Source organism: Coffea arabica, chromosome 10c, assembly GCF_036785885.1.
Source record: "Coffea arabica cultivar ET-39 chromosome 10c, Coffea Arabica ET-39 HiFi, whole genome shotgun sequence".
NCBI lineage: Eukaryota > Viridiplantae > Streptophyta > Magnoliopsida > Gentianales > Rubiaceae > Coffea > Coffea arabica.
The window spans coordinates 29,947,717-29,962,085 of record NC_092329.1 but is presented as its reverse complement, the minus strand read 5'-3'; the positions used below and the strand labels follow the sequence as shown (position 1 = coordinate 29,962,085).

At 33.2% G+C, this 14,369-nt stretch overlaps 1 long non-coding RNA gene across 1 annotated transcript; it reads right to left on the bottom strand.

Moving 5' to 3' along the window:
• Nucleotides 1–770: 770 nt before the first annotated feature.
• LOC140015591 (uncharacterized) lies at nucleotides 771–4,533 on the bottom strand. The gene is made up of 2 exons (XR_011822233.1): nucleotides 1,574–4,533; nucleotides 771–1,331 (listed from the first exon to the last, which is right to left on the bottom strand). It is a non-coding gene; the product is annotated as an uncharacterized lncRNA (long non-coding RNA).
• Between the last annotated feature and the right edge of the window lie 9,836 nt (nucleotides 4,534–14,369).

The following is a 14,369-nucleotide window of genomic DNA, read 5'->3' as shown; positions in this document are numbered from 1 at the left end:
TTGGGTTTATAACTTACCAATGTTAAGTGCAAAGTGCAAAGCTCAAAACTCTTTGGCGAAAGGCCTTGAGTACAATATTTAATGTTTAATGTTAAATGAGGGGATTGTTGATTTTTCGAAAGGCATAAGGTGAATGTTAAATGAGAGGATTGTTGATCTTTCAGAGGACATAAGGTGGGAGTTCGGAGGTTATAAGTGGTAAAATGTAGGGGATTGTTTATTGGCAGTTATAAGGTGAATGTTGCTCCATGTGAGTCTCGTATCCTTTTAATGTTTAAAGTATTGCTCATCCTTGTATTTACTTAAACGAATGATTGAACGCACGCATGAATGTTATTGTTTATCAAATATTTTACATTGAAGGATTCCTATTACAATTAATTGCTCCACTACCAGTTTTTAAAGTTGAATATCGATTAACTTTAACCTATATTACTTGGAAAAACGTCTTTATATGTTAAATTGTGCTATTCTCTTATTTTGTCTGTTTACCTGGAATGCTCACTGGGGCGTAAGCTCATCCACGTTTTGTTTTCCTCAACAGGATTCGGATCCGAAAGTGCTCAAGAATACTGTTAGAAACTTCTATTTAAGAAATCAAATCTATTGGGGATCTAATTGCAAAAATTAATAAAATTTTAGGGGTCAAATTATAATTATTACAAACATTTAGGGTCAAAATCAAAGAAAAATAAAGTTTAGGGACCTATTTGCCATTTAATTAAGGACCTAATTGAAAGAAATTCAAAGTTTTTAGGGTAACAGTGAAATTGCTCAAAAATTCAGGAACCAATTTACAATATTCGATTACCAGATTCTTAGCCAATTGGGCCATTGGGCCATTTTCAGCATTTCTTCGAGCCAAAGGCCTCTTGGCCAGACCAAAAGCCCTAAGAAAAAGAATGGGCCAAGCCTACTCTTTTTACCAAATCAGCCCAATCACAAATGCATGGGCTCTGGCCTCCTAGCCCAAGCCAAAACCCAAAAGAAATATATCAAAACCCACTCCTAAAACCCAACCAAAATAACATTAAACCTACCAAATCACTTTCTTACAAAACCCAATTCAAACATTAAATCAACAAAAATCATTAAACTTTATTTATGCCTTGAAACTTAAAAATATTCTGACCCAAAACTTCATAAAACATAAAAAAATAAGGATTAAAAACTTGCTAGGGGCAAAATTGATTGAAAATTTCCAGATTTGGGCCACAATAGGATTACATAAAATTTGAGGGACCAAACTGCAATTTTTAAAACAATAACATGCAACCTGTGAAGCTTTCTTTCTTCTCCAACTCCAGAAGCTTATGCAATCCCAGAAATTTCTACCCAAAAGCAAAACCCATTGATTTATCCACCAAAAATTCAACACCAAGACTTCAACCTCATTTCTTAACAAAATCAAATGACAAAACACTCCATCGGCAAGATTAAAGCAATAGAGACAAACAAAAAGCACATAAAACAGCAAGAAAATGCAAGCAACAGCAGCGACAAAGAAACGTGAGAGTGCAGCCCAGAAACGACTGAAAGTGGAAGGAACTAAGACATCAGTTTAGGAGGGTACCTGAGGAAGTTTTTAGGACCGGGTTTGAGCGAGCAAGACGCATTGGAAGTAGATCTGATGAAGTTCTACGCGAGGTTGCGGGTTGAGCCAGGTATGTTGAAGCAGCGATTTTGGAGCCGGATTCGAAGGACTTCCAGTCATTTTCTCCACCAAGTTTCTGAACAAAAATCGCTCCCCTCACTTTGTAGATTTAGTAGAAATTGAAAGTTTCTTAAACGGAGCTAAAATGGAGGAGATATTTGAGTCAAAAGATGGCTGAAAATCAACTCTTTTTGTGAAAATTTTTCTGCAAAATTTTTTTCTTCCTTTCACTCTTTTTCAGTTCTTTTCTCTCTTGTTTTCTCTGTTTTTCTTTCTTCCGCCACTCCCTCGTCTTTCTCTCTCTTCTTGGCTTTGTTTCTATCTCTTTTATAGGAACCCACAAGCCCAAAACCCTCACCTTTGGGTTTTTTTTCAGAAAATTTGAGCCATTAGATGGCATTTTTCTAGAAAGATCTTGATATGGATTAAGGGCATGAGGTGGCACATGGTTAGGGAAAGAGAAAGAGCCAAAATGAGTGGAATTGAAGGCCAAGAAATGGCCTCTGCAATTTCTGTTTCTATACTGAAATTTTCGTACCAAGGTTGAAGAAATGGCGCGCGTGCAGTGGGAAGGATTTTTTTTTAACCAAAATTGATTTTGATTTTTGTGTTTCTTTTCTTTTCTGCTTTTCTTTTCCTTCCCTTTTTGATTTTTCTAAAAAATAATTTTTCCCAAGAAATAGAAGTGAAACAAGAATAAATAAAATTTAACAAAAATGACCAAAAATAGGAATAAAATGAAGAAAATAAAATGGTAGAATTTTTGGTATCTACACCTTTAATTGAGGCCAAAACCATACTTAAAATGTGTAGTCAATGCATTAGACAAATCCCTGTATACACATCATATGCACTCAATTGTTCTGCAAATTCTTTCAAATGGGACAAAACATTAGAAACTCATCACCAAAAAAACTATAATCATGTAGTAAGATAGCCATAGCAAGTCTAACAATGGCTCCTATTTGACAATAGCTGAAACTCAAAAAATATCTCTAAAATTTTTAACGCCCTTTGGTGAACCATTGCAATGATTTGAACAAACATTCTGACTCATAGGCCTCTCACTATAAAGACAAATCTGGTTCGACAGGGGGTTGTTAAGATTTATATTTTCAATTGATAACAAAGGAGATTAAAAAATAATTTTGTCAATCACATTGATAAATAGTTTGAGAGGGATTGTCTTCAATGAGTAAGCTTTCATTTCGAACTGGGTATAACACTATCTCAATTTCACAAAATAGTAACAATCAAGTGTCTAGTGTAATCACACTTTCCGGAACTCTGCTTAAAAGTTGAACTACTCGCACTATTCGAAAGAATTCTAAATATAACCATCATGTTTTGACAATCTAACCTCCTAATTTACCATAGGTACTTAATCCATCCAAGACTATTCGACATTAAGGATGAATAAGCCAGCAAAATGACAATTCACAATTAAAAGTCACTAATTAAACAATAGATTAAATTTGGTCTGTACCATAAAAAACCATAGGCCTAAAGTTGGCTTCTTGTGCATTTAGCTTGCCAGCAATGGCACAGCCACAACATTCACAAAACATTATAATGGAAAACCAGTAGTAATCAAACCAAAGTACTTTAATTGCATTATTCAAGATATGAGAACCTCAAGTTACACGAGTTGTTTTTTTTTTCATTTTTAATCATTACAGAAGAAAGAGGGCGAAAAAAGAAAGGCGGATCTATCCTATTTGACAACTTATCACCACTAAAGGGAACAGTCAACCAACTGCCAAACTTCTATTAACACACTTCTCAAGTCAATAAATGTATAAATTGAAAATACACCACTCATACAACTGACTAACTTCTGCCCAAAGGATATTTCAAAGGGCAATAAAATCGGTCACAAAGTTAAAATAGATCTATTCAAAAATCTAAATCTACCAGATCAGTAACTTTGCTATCCTATGCACAAAATCGGTAGGGAAAAAGATTATATACAAATTGTAACTCTTTATTACATCAGACTAAAGAGTTTATCTAATAAATCCTATTGATATCTCCAGAACTTGACAACCATATGTAACTTAATTCCCCAATTCGACCCTATCATCAAACCTTAAGTAACTCAAAAGGTGAAAAACACTTGAAAATCATATTCATATCCATTTTAACAAATACAAACAATTAAAATCACCATTTTTGTTCTTTGATATTTGTTAAGTGGAGAAAATGTAGATTGCAGCCACATCGTAGCTTGGGGAGGGGGAGCGTGGTGGGGGAGGGAGAGGGAGGAGAAAGGTGGTGGGGGAGAGGGGAGGAGAAGGGGAGAGAGGAGGAGAGGGGAGGAGGAGAGGGAGAGGGAGAGGGAGAAGAGAAAAAAAAAGAGGTAGCCCGCATTGGGTCTTGGCCGGCAGTAGAGGTGGTGGTGGGTTGAGGTGGAAAAAGAAAGGAGGAAGGTCATTTTTTTTGTGTGTTTTGGATATTTTGAAGTGTGTAGTTTAAAAACCTTGAAATTTTTTTTGAGATTATTGTAGTTAAAGTTGTTAGAAAACTGGTAGGAGATAAACTTGACAAAAACTCACTTTGCCAAATCGGGCCTTAATTTCCATGCAATAAATTTCCCAAGTGAAGTTAATTTGATTTTTTTTTCTAGTAAGAGGAGTTAGTTTTAATTTGATGGTCCTAATTTGAATGTAATATATTTCGCACAATCAGATAGTTGACCATAAGCTAGACTAATGTCTATGACTTTTGCTCACAAAAGGAACCGCACACCTAAACCTGAAGAAGGAAAGTCAGCACACCTAGAGGTCAAATAGAAATGCCATCAGAGTTGCTCTAAATTACTGGATAACCAGTCCATTTTCACTGTAGCAACCCAACTCTCACTTTTAGTAAAGTAATGATTCAAATGAAACTTGAGTTTTCTATCCTAGATATAAGAGCGGGTTAACCCTTATTTATAGGGGAAAGTACAGCAGTTTACTTCTTCAAAATAGTAATACAATCTTCTTATAACACGTGACAAGTTTATCACTTCGTAAGTTGTGACGAGCTTATCACTTCGTAAGTTGTGATTGCTTTATCTATAGTCATGCTAGTTTTATCAAAAGTCATGCCAACTCTATCACCTCATAAGTCGTGATAGCTTTATCACCTCGAAGGACGTAAAAATTTTATTATCATATAAGGGATGAGATAAATGTGATAGACATCCACAATATGTAATTGTTTCATAACATTTCCCCTTGGATGCCTGTAACATAAAGAATATGCCTCGTTAAAACCTTATTAGGAAAAAACTCAATGGGAAAAAACCTTTGTGAAGGAAAAAGAGTACACTATTCTTTTGCTCAAATTTCTCCCCCTGATTCAAATATCATTTGAGATCTCTTAGTCGAAGTATTTGAACATTCTTCACGAATTTTTCAAACATTGTAGTCGGAAATGCCTTGGTAAATAAATCTGCCAGATTATTGCTATATTGGATCTGTTACACATCAATTTCACCATTCCAATGTCGTCTCTTAGAATTAGAAGAAGAGCTAAATTTTGCTAATAGATTCACGACAAATGATATATTTAATCTTGTACAATTAATAAGATATATTAGTGCACCAATTACACTGAGATATAGTACTTTAGGATCAAGAATATTTTCATCTTTCTCTATTGGTCTAAAAGGATCTTTATATGGATCAAGAGACTTGACGACCACCGAGGTACTCAATGGATGTGTTTTATCCATATAAAACCGTTTTAATATCTTCTGGGCATAAGCAATTCGGTGGACAAAAATTCCACATTCTAAATGCTCAATCTATAAACCAAGGCAAAATCTAGTTTCTCCAAAATCCTTGATCTCAAATATTCGATAGCCTTTTGGAGCTCTTCAGGAGTTCAAATTAAATTAAGATTATCAATGTACATTGCAACAATTACAAAATTTGACCCATTTTTCTTTATAAAAACATATGAACATATTTGGGTCATTGGTATAACCTTCTTTTATTAAACATTCACTGAGATGGTTATACCACATACGTCCAAATAGGTTAAACCTATACAAAGACCTTTGCAATTTAATAGAATAAATTTCTTTGGGATTTGATTTACATGCTTTAGGCATGTTAAATCCTTTAGGGATTTTCATGTAGATATTGTTATCAAAATTCCCATATAAATAAGCAATGATTACATCCATTAGACGCATATCTAAATATTCATGCACTACTAAACTCATAATATGTCCGAATGTGATCGCATCCATTATAGGTGAATACGTTTCATTATAATCAAATCCAAATCTTTGTGAAAATTCTTGGGGTACAAGTCTTGGTTCATATCTTACAATAAATATTCATTTATATCCCACTAGCTTTATGCCTTCTGGGTGTATGGAATCACATCCTTTCATTTCAGTCAATTATTTCTATGCCGATATTTATCAATCGATATACTTTCATGATCCTCATAATATCAAGTGCTATGCTTCATTAGGCTCTAATCAAAATTTCTATGATTTTATTCTCTTCAGGAGTAAACTCTTCAGGGTTTGGCTCTTCAGGAGCTACCTCTTCTAAAGGTTGAATTTTGTTATGACATTTATTCTCCATAGACATTTGAAATCAATTTATACCTTATTTAGGTAGGTCGGCCTTAAATTCATTTGTAACACTTGTACATGTCTTTTAGGGACATCAATTTTAACCAAAGTATTTCCTGCAGGAATATTTGATTTAATAACTCTTCTGGAGTCAATATATTTGACGATCAATTTGCAATTTTTTTCAAACAAATAATCTTTTGAACTTCTAGTTCACATTATTTTGAGGATCGACGAAATCCAACAATATTTTCAAATGATTTCCTCCTTTCGTTTGATCTTTTTCTCCAATTGATGTCGAGAATTATAAATAGATCACCTGTCAATATTTCACGATATTTAATTATAAAGGGTGATTCATAACCGACATAGATTTTTAAATTTCTATTGAAGCCACATATAATATAAAGGGGGTATGAATACTTGTCGGCTCTTAAATATTCTCACTTTTGTCAAATCATAAATTCATTGGAATCAGTAAACTTCTGGTTTACTTTGAATCAAATAAAAATGAAGACAACTATATTGATAACCATTTCTCTCTCGAATGGTTAATATGGTATAATCAACCTTTGTCTCACTAGATCTCTAAACATGATATTTATTATTATTTCATTTAGTGCCTCGATATGATATCCATTTCAGCGGATATAATTAAAATTCAATAAACCCTTTGAGAGTTTTCAAAGTGTATGATGAAAGGTTCAAAGGGTTCAAAGCTGATCGTGCATTAAAATAGCCTATCTTTCTAACATTTAAGGAATAATCAGATTTTCCAAAATTGTTGTGAGTTTTTATTCACTTTCTCTTGTTTAAGAGAGCCTTTCTTGAATATTTGAGAGTTTCTTGAGAGTATTCAAATTGAACTTATCAATCAAGTAATCACCCTTGGTTGTGGCATTCTTCTACAAACAAATTTGGTTCGCTAAGTTATTAAGTTGTGGATTAAGAATTTTCTTAATTCATAACTTCGTGATTTAGAAGGGTCAAGAGTTTCCGCGATCTAACTTGATTCTTCATCTGAGTCCAGAGCTATGTGGGATACGAGTTCAGACCTTCTAGGTGGGTTCGTATCAGTGTCGTTTTTATTTATGATTTTCTTTTCTCCTACAAGGAGAAATGTTGTAGTGATTCTTACGGAGTTTTCAATCAATTTAGCATTACCACTGATTATGTTTGTCTCTCTTATTTCCAAATAGAAATATAGTGTGCATAGTAGCGCTATAATGAGGCACATATCATTGTCATCATAATTCTTGCGGGACAAATATCATCACCATAATCATTTGATTTCAAATGTTTGACATCTATTTCTTCTTCAAGAAAAAACATCCATTTCTTCTTCAGGAAGAAAAATTAATAGTATCAAAACGTTAGCATACATCTTCAAGGTATTTAAAGAAATTGGCCATGTTAAGATGTTATGTCAATATTATCAACATTTACTTTTGATTGGTCAAATGTACTTCAGGACATTTGTTTTCAGGATTATTATTTTCTTGTCCTTATCATTATTATCCCACTTCAAGTGAAAATTTTGCTCTTGCCATGATAAAATACATATTTACCAAAATCATAGTCAAGCTGCAACCATAGCTAATAAGTTGGACTTTTATTTGCATTCACATCTGGGAATGAACTAAAGCTAGCATGCAATAAGCACATAATACTTCTCACAAATTTTCACTTGATATTGCGGCTACAGGAGCATATTCGAGAAATCAAGCGTAGAGAATATCATTTTCAACATCTCTCATGAGTAGCATTTTCTCTACATAATTTCTACTGAGAAGTAATTCTGAACATTGTGGAATTATGTTCTTGCAACCGTATGCAAATATATCATACCAGACTTTTAAAATAATGACCATCTTCAGGTGGTCAAATATTTTCTTTAAAGAACGACCATCTTCAGACAGTCAAATCCTTTTTATTTGCGTGTTTAAAAGGACAAGTGGATCCTTAAGCATAATTGATTTTCAATAATAGCATCTCCAAAACTCATTGGATCAAGATGTAAATATCTATAACAAATAATTCTTACGATAATAAAGATAAATAAATAGAATTGAAAGAAGAAATATTAGCTCAAAAATGTCAAAAAGTATATGTTTGTTCTTAGTGGTTGCTCAGTAGTAGGCACTTGTACTTTGCGATCATTCAAAAGTTAGTTATATGAAATTGAAATAAGCTTGTGGGTTAGATAACACCTCAAAATTCACCAGAGGAATTGCCCAAGAAAGTGTTTATTAATTGATTTGACACTGGCAGAATTTCGACAGGATCTCATGCTTCACTTTTGCTCAAGATAGAGGCTCCATTTTCACCTTTTGCTTAAAAATTGAGACTCGTGCTGATAATGTGTTATAAACTAATACTAATGTGATGTAGGATTCGAGTTGTTTATGTGGTGGGTAATATGCTAAGAAAATAGGAAAATTAAAGAGTTTAGGACAAGACAAAAGTAAGAAAAGTACTATTCTTTTATTCACTCAAATGAAACTTTAGTTTTCTATTATTTTTCTATCCTAGATACAAGAGGGGGTTAACTTAGGGATGGCAATGGGGTGGGTGCCCGCGCGGGGGGCTAATGGGGGTGGGGCGGGGGCGGGGGGAATTTTTCCCCCCGCTTAGAAAAGGGGCGGGGGGCGGGGGTACACGCCACCCGCTTTAAAAAATAAATATATGTATATAATTATATATATAATATATAATTTAATTAGTTACAAACTTATGATAATGATATTATTAGTTATATGTATTATATAATGTCTATTAGTATATATAATATAATTGATATTATTAATTATACTAATAATTATATATGTATACTAATACAAATTATTAATTGGTGATACTAAATTTACTAATACATTTATACTAAATTCCTAATTACACTTAATACAATAACATTTTTTTCTTAAAAAAAGCAAAAGCACAATAATGAATTAGTGATTGTATTTGTGTCAAAAGTGAAAACTTGACTACTTTAGTTATATTTATTTCATCATGTTGGATTGTATTCAAATATTTTTTGTTTGATTGTTTTTATAAGTTTCAATTGTAAAATTACAATGAATAATAATTTGATGATGTGTTGATATTTTAGTACTTGATTATTTGCTAAAATTTAATCATAATAAAATTATATAACAAATTTTTATTAGCCCCGCGGGGGAAGCGGGGCGGGGCGGAGACGGGGGGCGGGGGCGGGGGGAGTTTGTAGGCAGCGGGGCGGGGGATGGGGGAGGGGTCCCCCGCCCCATTGCCATCCCTAGGTTAACCCCTATTTATAGGGCTAGCTTCTTCAAGATGGTGATACAATCTTCTCGTAAGACATGACAAGCTTATCACTTCGTAAGTTGTGATGAGCTTATCACCTCGTAAGTTGTGATAGTTTTATTGAAAATCATGTCAATTCTATGAGTAAATCTTATACATACAGACAGTGCATATACTATCACTGTTGGATCCATGACATATATACAAAAATTGAAATTTAAATTTAAATTTTGCATAGTTATCATTCATCCAATACTGACAGTGTATACACTGTTTGTATAGGAAATATTAATCCCAATTCTATCACCTCAAAAGTCGTGATAGCTTTATTATCTTGAAGGATGTGAAAGTCTTGTCACCATATAGGGGATGAGATAAATGCGATACACATCCATAATATATAATTATCTCGTAACAGTTTTCCCTTTTATAAATATGTACACAGCAGTTTTCTTAGCGGAAAGGTTCGTTATCAACAAGCAAAAAATAAAAACGTGAGCAAATTGACCTCAAAAGTCCTCCAACTATGTTTCTAAAAGTAAAATGGTCCCTCTTCTTTAATTTTGGCCAGATTAGTCCTCCAACTAAATATTTGTAACCACTTACAGCCCTATCCGGTAGTACCACCAAAAATTTTCGAACTGTCTAAAATTTGACCAATCTGAACTAACAGGTAGCAAACGTTTTGGTTTTACTAAAATTGTTGGAGGACTTGAAGTACATGAAATTAGAAAAAGAAAATTATACATGACTCTTGTTTGACAACTTTACTTTGAATATTAGTGGCATGATTTTGCCGACATAGTATATAAGCATGAAATAAGCACCATGTAATCTGGCCATGACATAGTCATATAATGTGTGGAAATAAAAGGCAATTGGACAAAGAAGATGGAATCTCCCATTACATATTTCCAATGAACAAGTTATGATGGAATTGAGTAATTACAGACAACATAGAAGTCAAAAGCCAGAAAAACTTTTTAAAAGGCAATTGGACAAAGAAGATAGAATCTGCCATTGCATATTTCCAATGAACAAGTTGTGATGGAATTGAGTAATTACAGCCAACATAGAAGCAAAAAGACAGAAAAAACTTTATTTCTGGAAAGCTAAATGTCAGTAGCTAAGTTTAAATACAAAAGTCATTGCCACTGCTAAACAAAGTCAGTCAATACATGCACTATGGAAATTCAGGTACTAGTCTTCCATCACTTCCGCTAGAGTACAAAATATGCAAATTTATTGTCCCTAATATCCACCAAAAATCAGTCTTGACTTGGTAGCATTTTTTTTTACTGGACGCTATCGTTTGCTGAGGTCCCCTCGCCAAATTCGCATACTTTTGAACTTTCAATTCGATCTAACCTACTACTGCAAAGTTAGCCGCAACTTTTCGATTTTCCTGTGAATGACCTCCTTATCGAGCTCACTTTTGGGCTTAGGTTTTTTGGCCCAAGATTCCCAATTTTGAACTCCTTGCCTTTTCGTTTCCCTCGTTTCCAGAACCAATAAGACTGACAAATTGTTTGTTGGCTATTTTGCCCCATGTCAAACCGGTCAAATTTAAAAAACCTTGCAAATTTGGCTGGCTCGCCATGTAAGGTTTTAAGTGGTTATAAATATTTAGTTAGAGGACTAATCTGGTCAAAATTAAAGAAGAGGGACCATTTTGGTTTTAGTAAAATAGTTGGCGGATTCTTTAGGTCTCAAGAATGCACCCATGCACAGCTTTGTCCTTATCAGAAGGAGATGCATCAAATGGGAAAAAAAAAATACGACCAAGGGCAAGATGAAATCCTCCTTCTGGTTGCCCTCGATGTAGTTTTTTAGTATCTTTCTTGGCGGAGGAGGAAGAGGAGGACCAGAACACGGCTGCTCTCTCTCAAGATAGAGTTGGGATCTTAGATGGAGTTGTTTTGGAAAGGAAGTCGGGAATACAACGATGAATGAGCTGTGGGTGTTGGATTTCTGTTGGTCTATTAATTTTTCTTTTAGCTTCATATATTTTTTTTTATTTAAAAGCCATTCAAATGTTTTAACTTATGACAAACATTATAATGTCAAAGAATGTCTTCATTGGAGAAAGAAACATCGATTCACGTCACATTTTAAGGCAAAGCGATTAACAAATGATTACAATAAATCTTAGCTCAAAAAAGAGTTTTTAACTTATTTGTCCTTTCAGAGAAACTAATAAAGGTCATCCAATTGAGGTTATTGTTGCACTATATATAATTCACTTTATATATTTATATTTTTTGGGATAATTTCAGAAACCTCCATTGAGGTTTTTGACAATTTCACCTAATACACTTAAAGTTTTTAATATTACACTTACTTCCCTTGGCCCTAAAAAATGACCATAATAGTCTTAACACATTAATATTTTTCATCTAATTAAATAATGTACTCCTAATCTTGTTCATATGAAACACAATTAGATATTTAATGGAAACAAAAATAAAATTCACTCTTTGAATAATCGATTATGTCCTAAACACAATTATAACATATTACAAATTAATTTTAGCTTTACTTGGAGCATCTGGAGATGAATAGAAGAAGATATAAGTTTGGTTTAAAAAGGATAGGGCTGGTATTGGTACTCCAATTTTTTAGGGATAGGATGGTGTATTAATGCAGTTATTGAAATCTTTTGAATTTAACAGTGCTTTTTTTTTTCTTAATTTGGATTGAGGTTTTAGAATTTAGGGATTGATGGTGGTAATGGTTAGGAGATAATGGCACTAATTTGAGAATTCATAATATGAAAATTTTAAAATAGTAGAGATGATGGTCAAAAATGAATTTGAGATTTTATGCATGTTCCATAGTTTTTAAATAATTTTATAAGAAAATAAAATGAACTTCACAATTTCATATGGGTATTTTGGGTTATTCATTTAAAAATTCGATCATTAAATAGTTTTTGTTACCAAAATGATAAGCTCGGGAGAGGTACGTGTAATTTTTCAAACCTCAAGAGAACTAGGTGCAATTGTTAAAAATCTCAAGGGAGGTTTCTGAAATTATCCCATATTTTTTAGTGCTCGAACCTCTTTTTCAAAGGATGCAAACTTTTAAGAGATCAAATTTTGATAATGAACAAATACACAAATACAAATTTAAAACCTATGCAAAACCTTTTGATAGAGTGTGCACCTTTTTATTGGTACTAATTTAACATGCAATGTACCTTCACCTAGATTAGTTTGTTAAACAGTAATTTTGCCCCTCATGCTTTAGATTTTGTTATTATTATCATGAGAAACTAATTTACTTGCCCAATATTTAATAGTCGACTTATCTTGTTTAGGATATTTGGCAAATTTTCAATCAACTTGGTAATTTTCTGCCAAATATTTTAAATTACTTTATATTCCAAAGGAGAGGGTTAAAATCTTTTTGTGTGATAACGTAAAATAAACAAATCAAGTTCACAACCAACTAATAAGGATTCAAAAAATTTTCATTAATTCAAAACAGAATATGTCTCCAACGATTTTGTCCACAAGAAAATAAGTATTTTCTATGGTGGGTCATGACTTTCTTTGGTGGGTGGATAGGGATGACAACGGGGCGGGGTTGGGACAGGGGATGGGGGAGTCCCCCGCCCCAACCCCGCCCCGCTGCCTACAAACTCCCCCCGTCCCCGCCCCATCCCCTGTCCCCCGCTCCCCCCGCCCCGTCCCACTTCCTCCGCGGGGCTAATAAAATTTTGTTATATAATTTTATTATGGTTAAATTTTAGCAAATAATCAAGTACTAAAATATCAACACATCATCAAATTATTATTCATTGTAATTTTACAATTGAAACTTATAAAAACAATCAAATAAAAATTATTTGAATACAATCCAACATGATGAAATAAATATAACTAAAGTAGTCAAGTTTTCACTTTTGGCACAAATACAATCACTAATTTATTATTGTGCTTGTGCTTTTTTTAAGAAAAAATGTTATTGTATTAAGTATAATTAGGGATTTAGTATAAATGTATTAGTAAATTTAGTATAACTAATTAATAATTTGTATTGGTACACATATATAATTATTAATATAATTAATAATATCAATTATATTATATATACTAATAGACATTATATAATATATATAACTAATAATATCATTATCATAAGTTTGTAACTAATTAAATTATATATTATATATATAATTATATACATAATATATTTTATATATTAATTTTTTAAAGCGGGTGGCGGGGCTGGGGATGGGGCGGGGGTCCCAACCCCCTCCCCATTAGCTCTTCGCGGGGTGGGTGCCCGCCATCCCTATGGGTGGACTTGAAGTTGCTGGACGCGGTACGTTGGCAAATTTTCTACCCAACGGCCCGGTATATGGGCACGTCAAGATCACGAAGGCCATTTACTTAGGATATTTTTTGCTTCTCCAAAATTTATATGTGCATTTGAAATTCTAGACATATCTGTTTATTCTTCTTTTAGCTTCAACCTTTTTATAGATTAAAAACCTCCAAAATGTTTTGTTTATAAAAAAAGTTAACTGAAAAAATAGAAAGAGTTTATCAAGTCTCATTGAATGTGCTGAAAGATATTTTCAACATAGAAAGAAGTATAGATCCATACAAATATTGTAAAAGAGTTTTCAAAAAACAAAGTTTAAACTTTTTTATGTATGTACTCGTTCACTTCAATGAAGAACAATTGCAAGATCATCTGCTTAATAGACTGTGTGGAACTTATTTAGTAATTTGTCAATTTCTGGCTGGCATATTCTTGGAGATGGACTAATCCAACCAGTCATTAATTAAGTGGTCCATGCCATCAATTCTGATACAAATTGATAAAACAATACATCACTCGAGA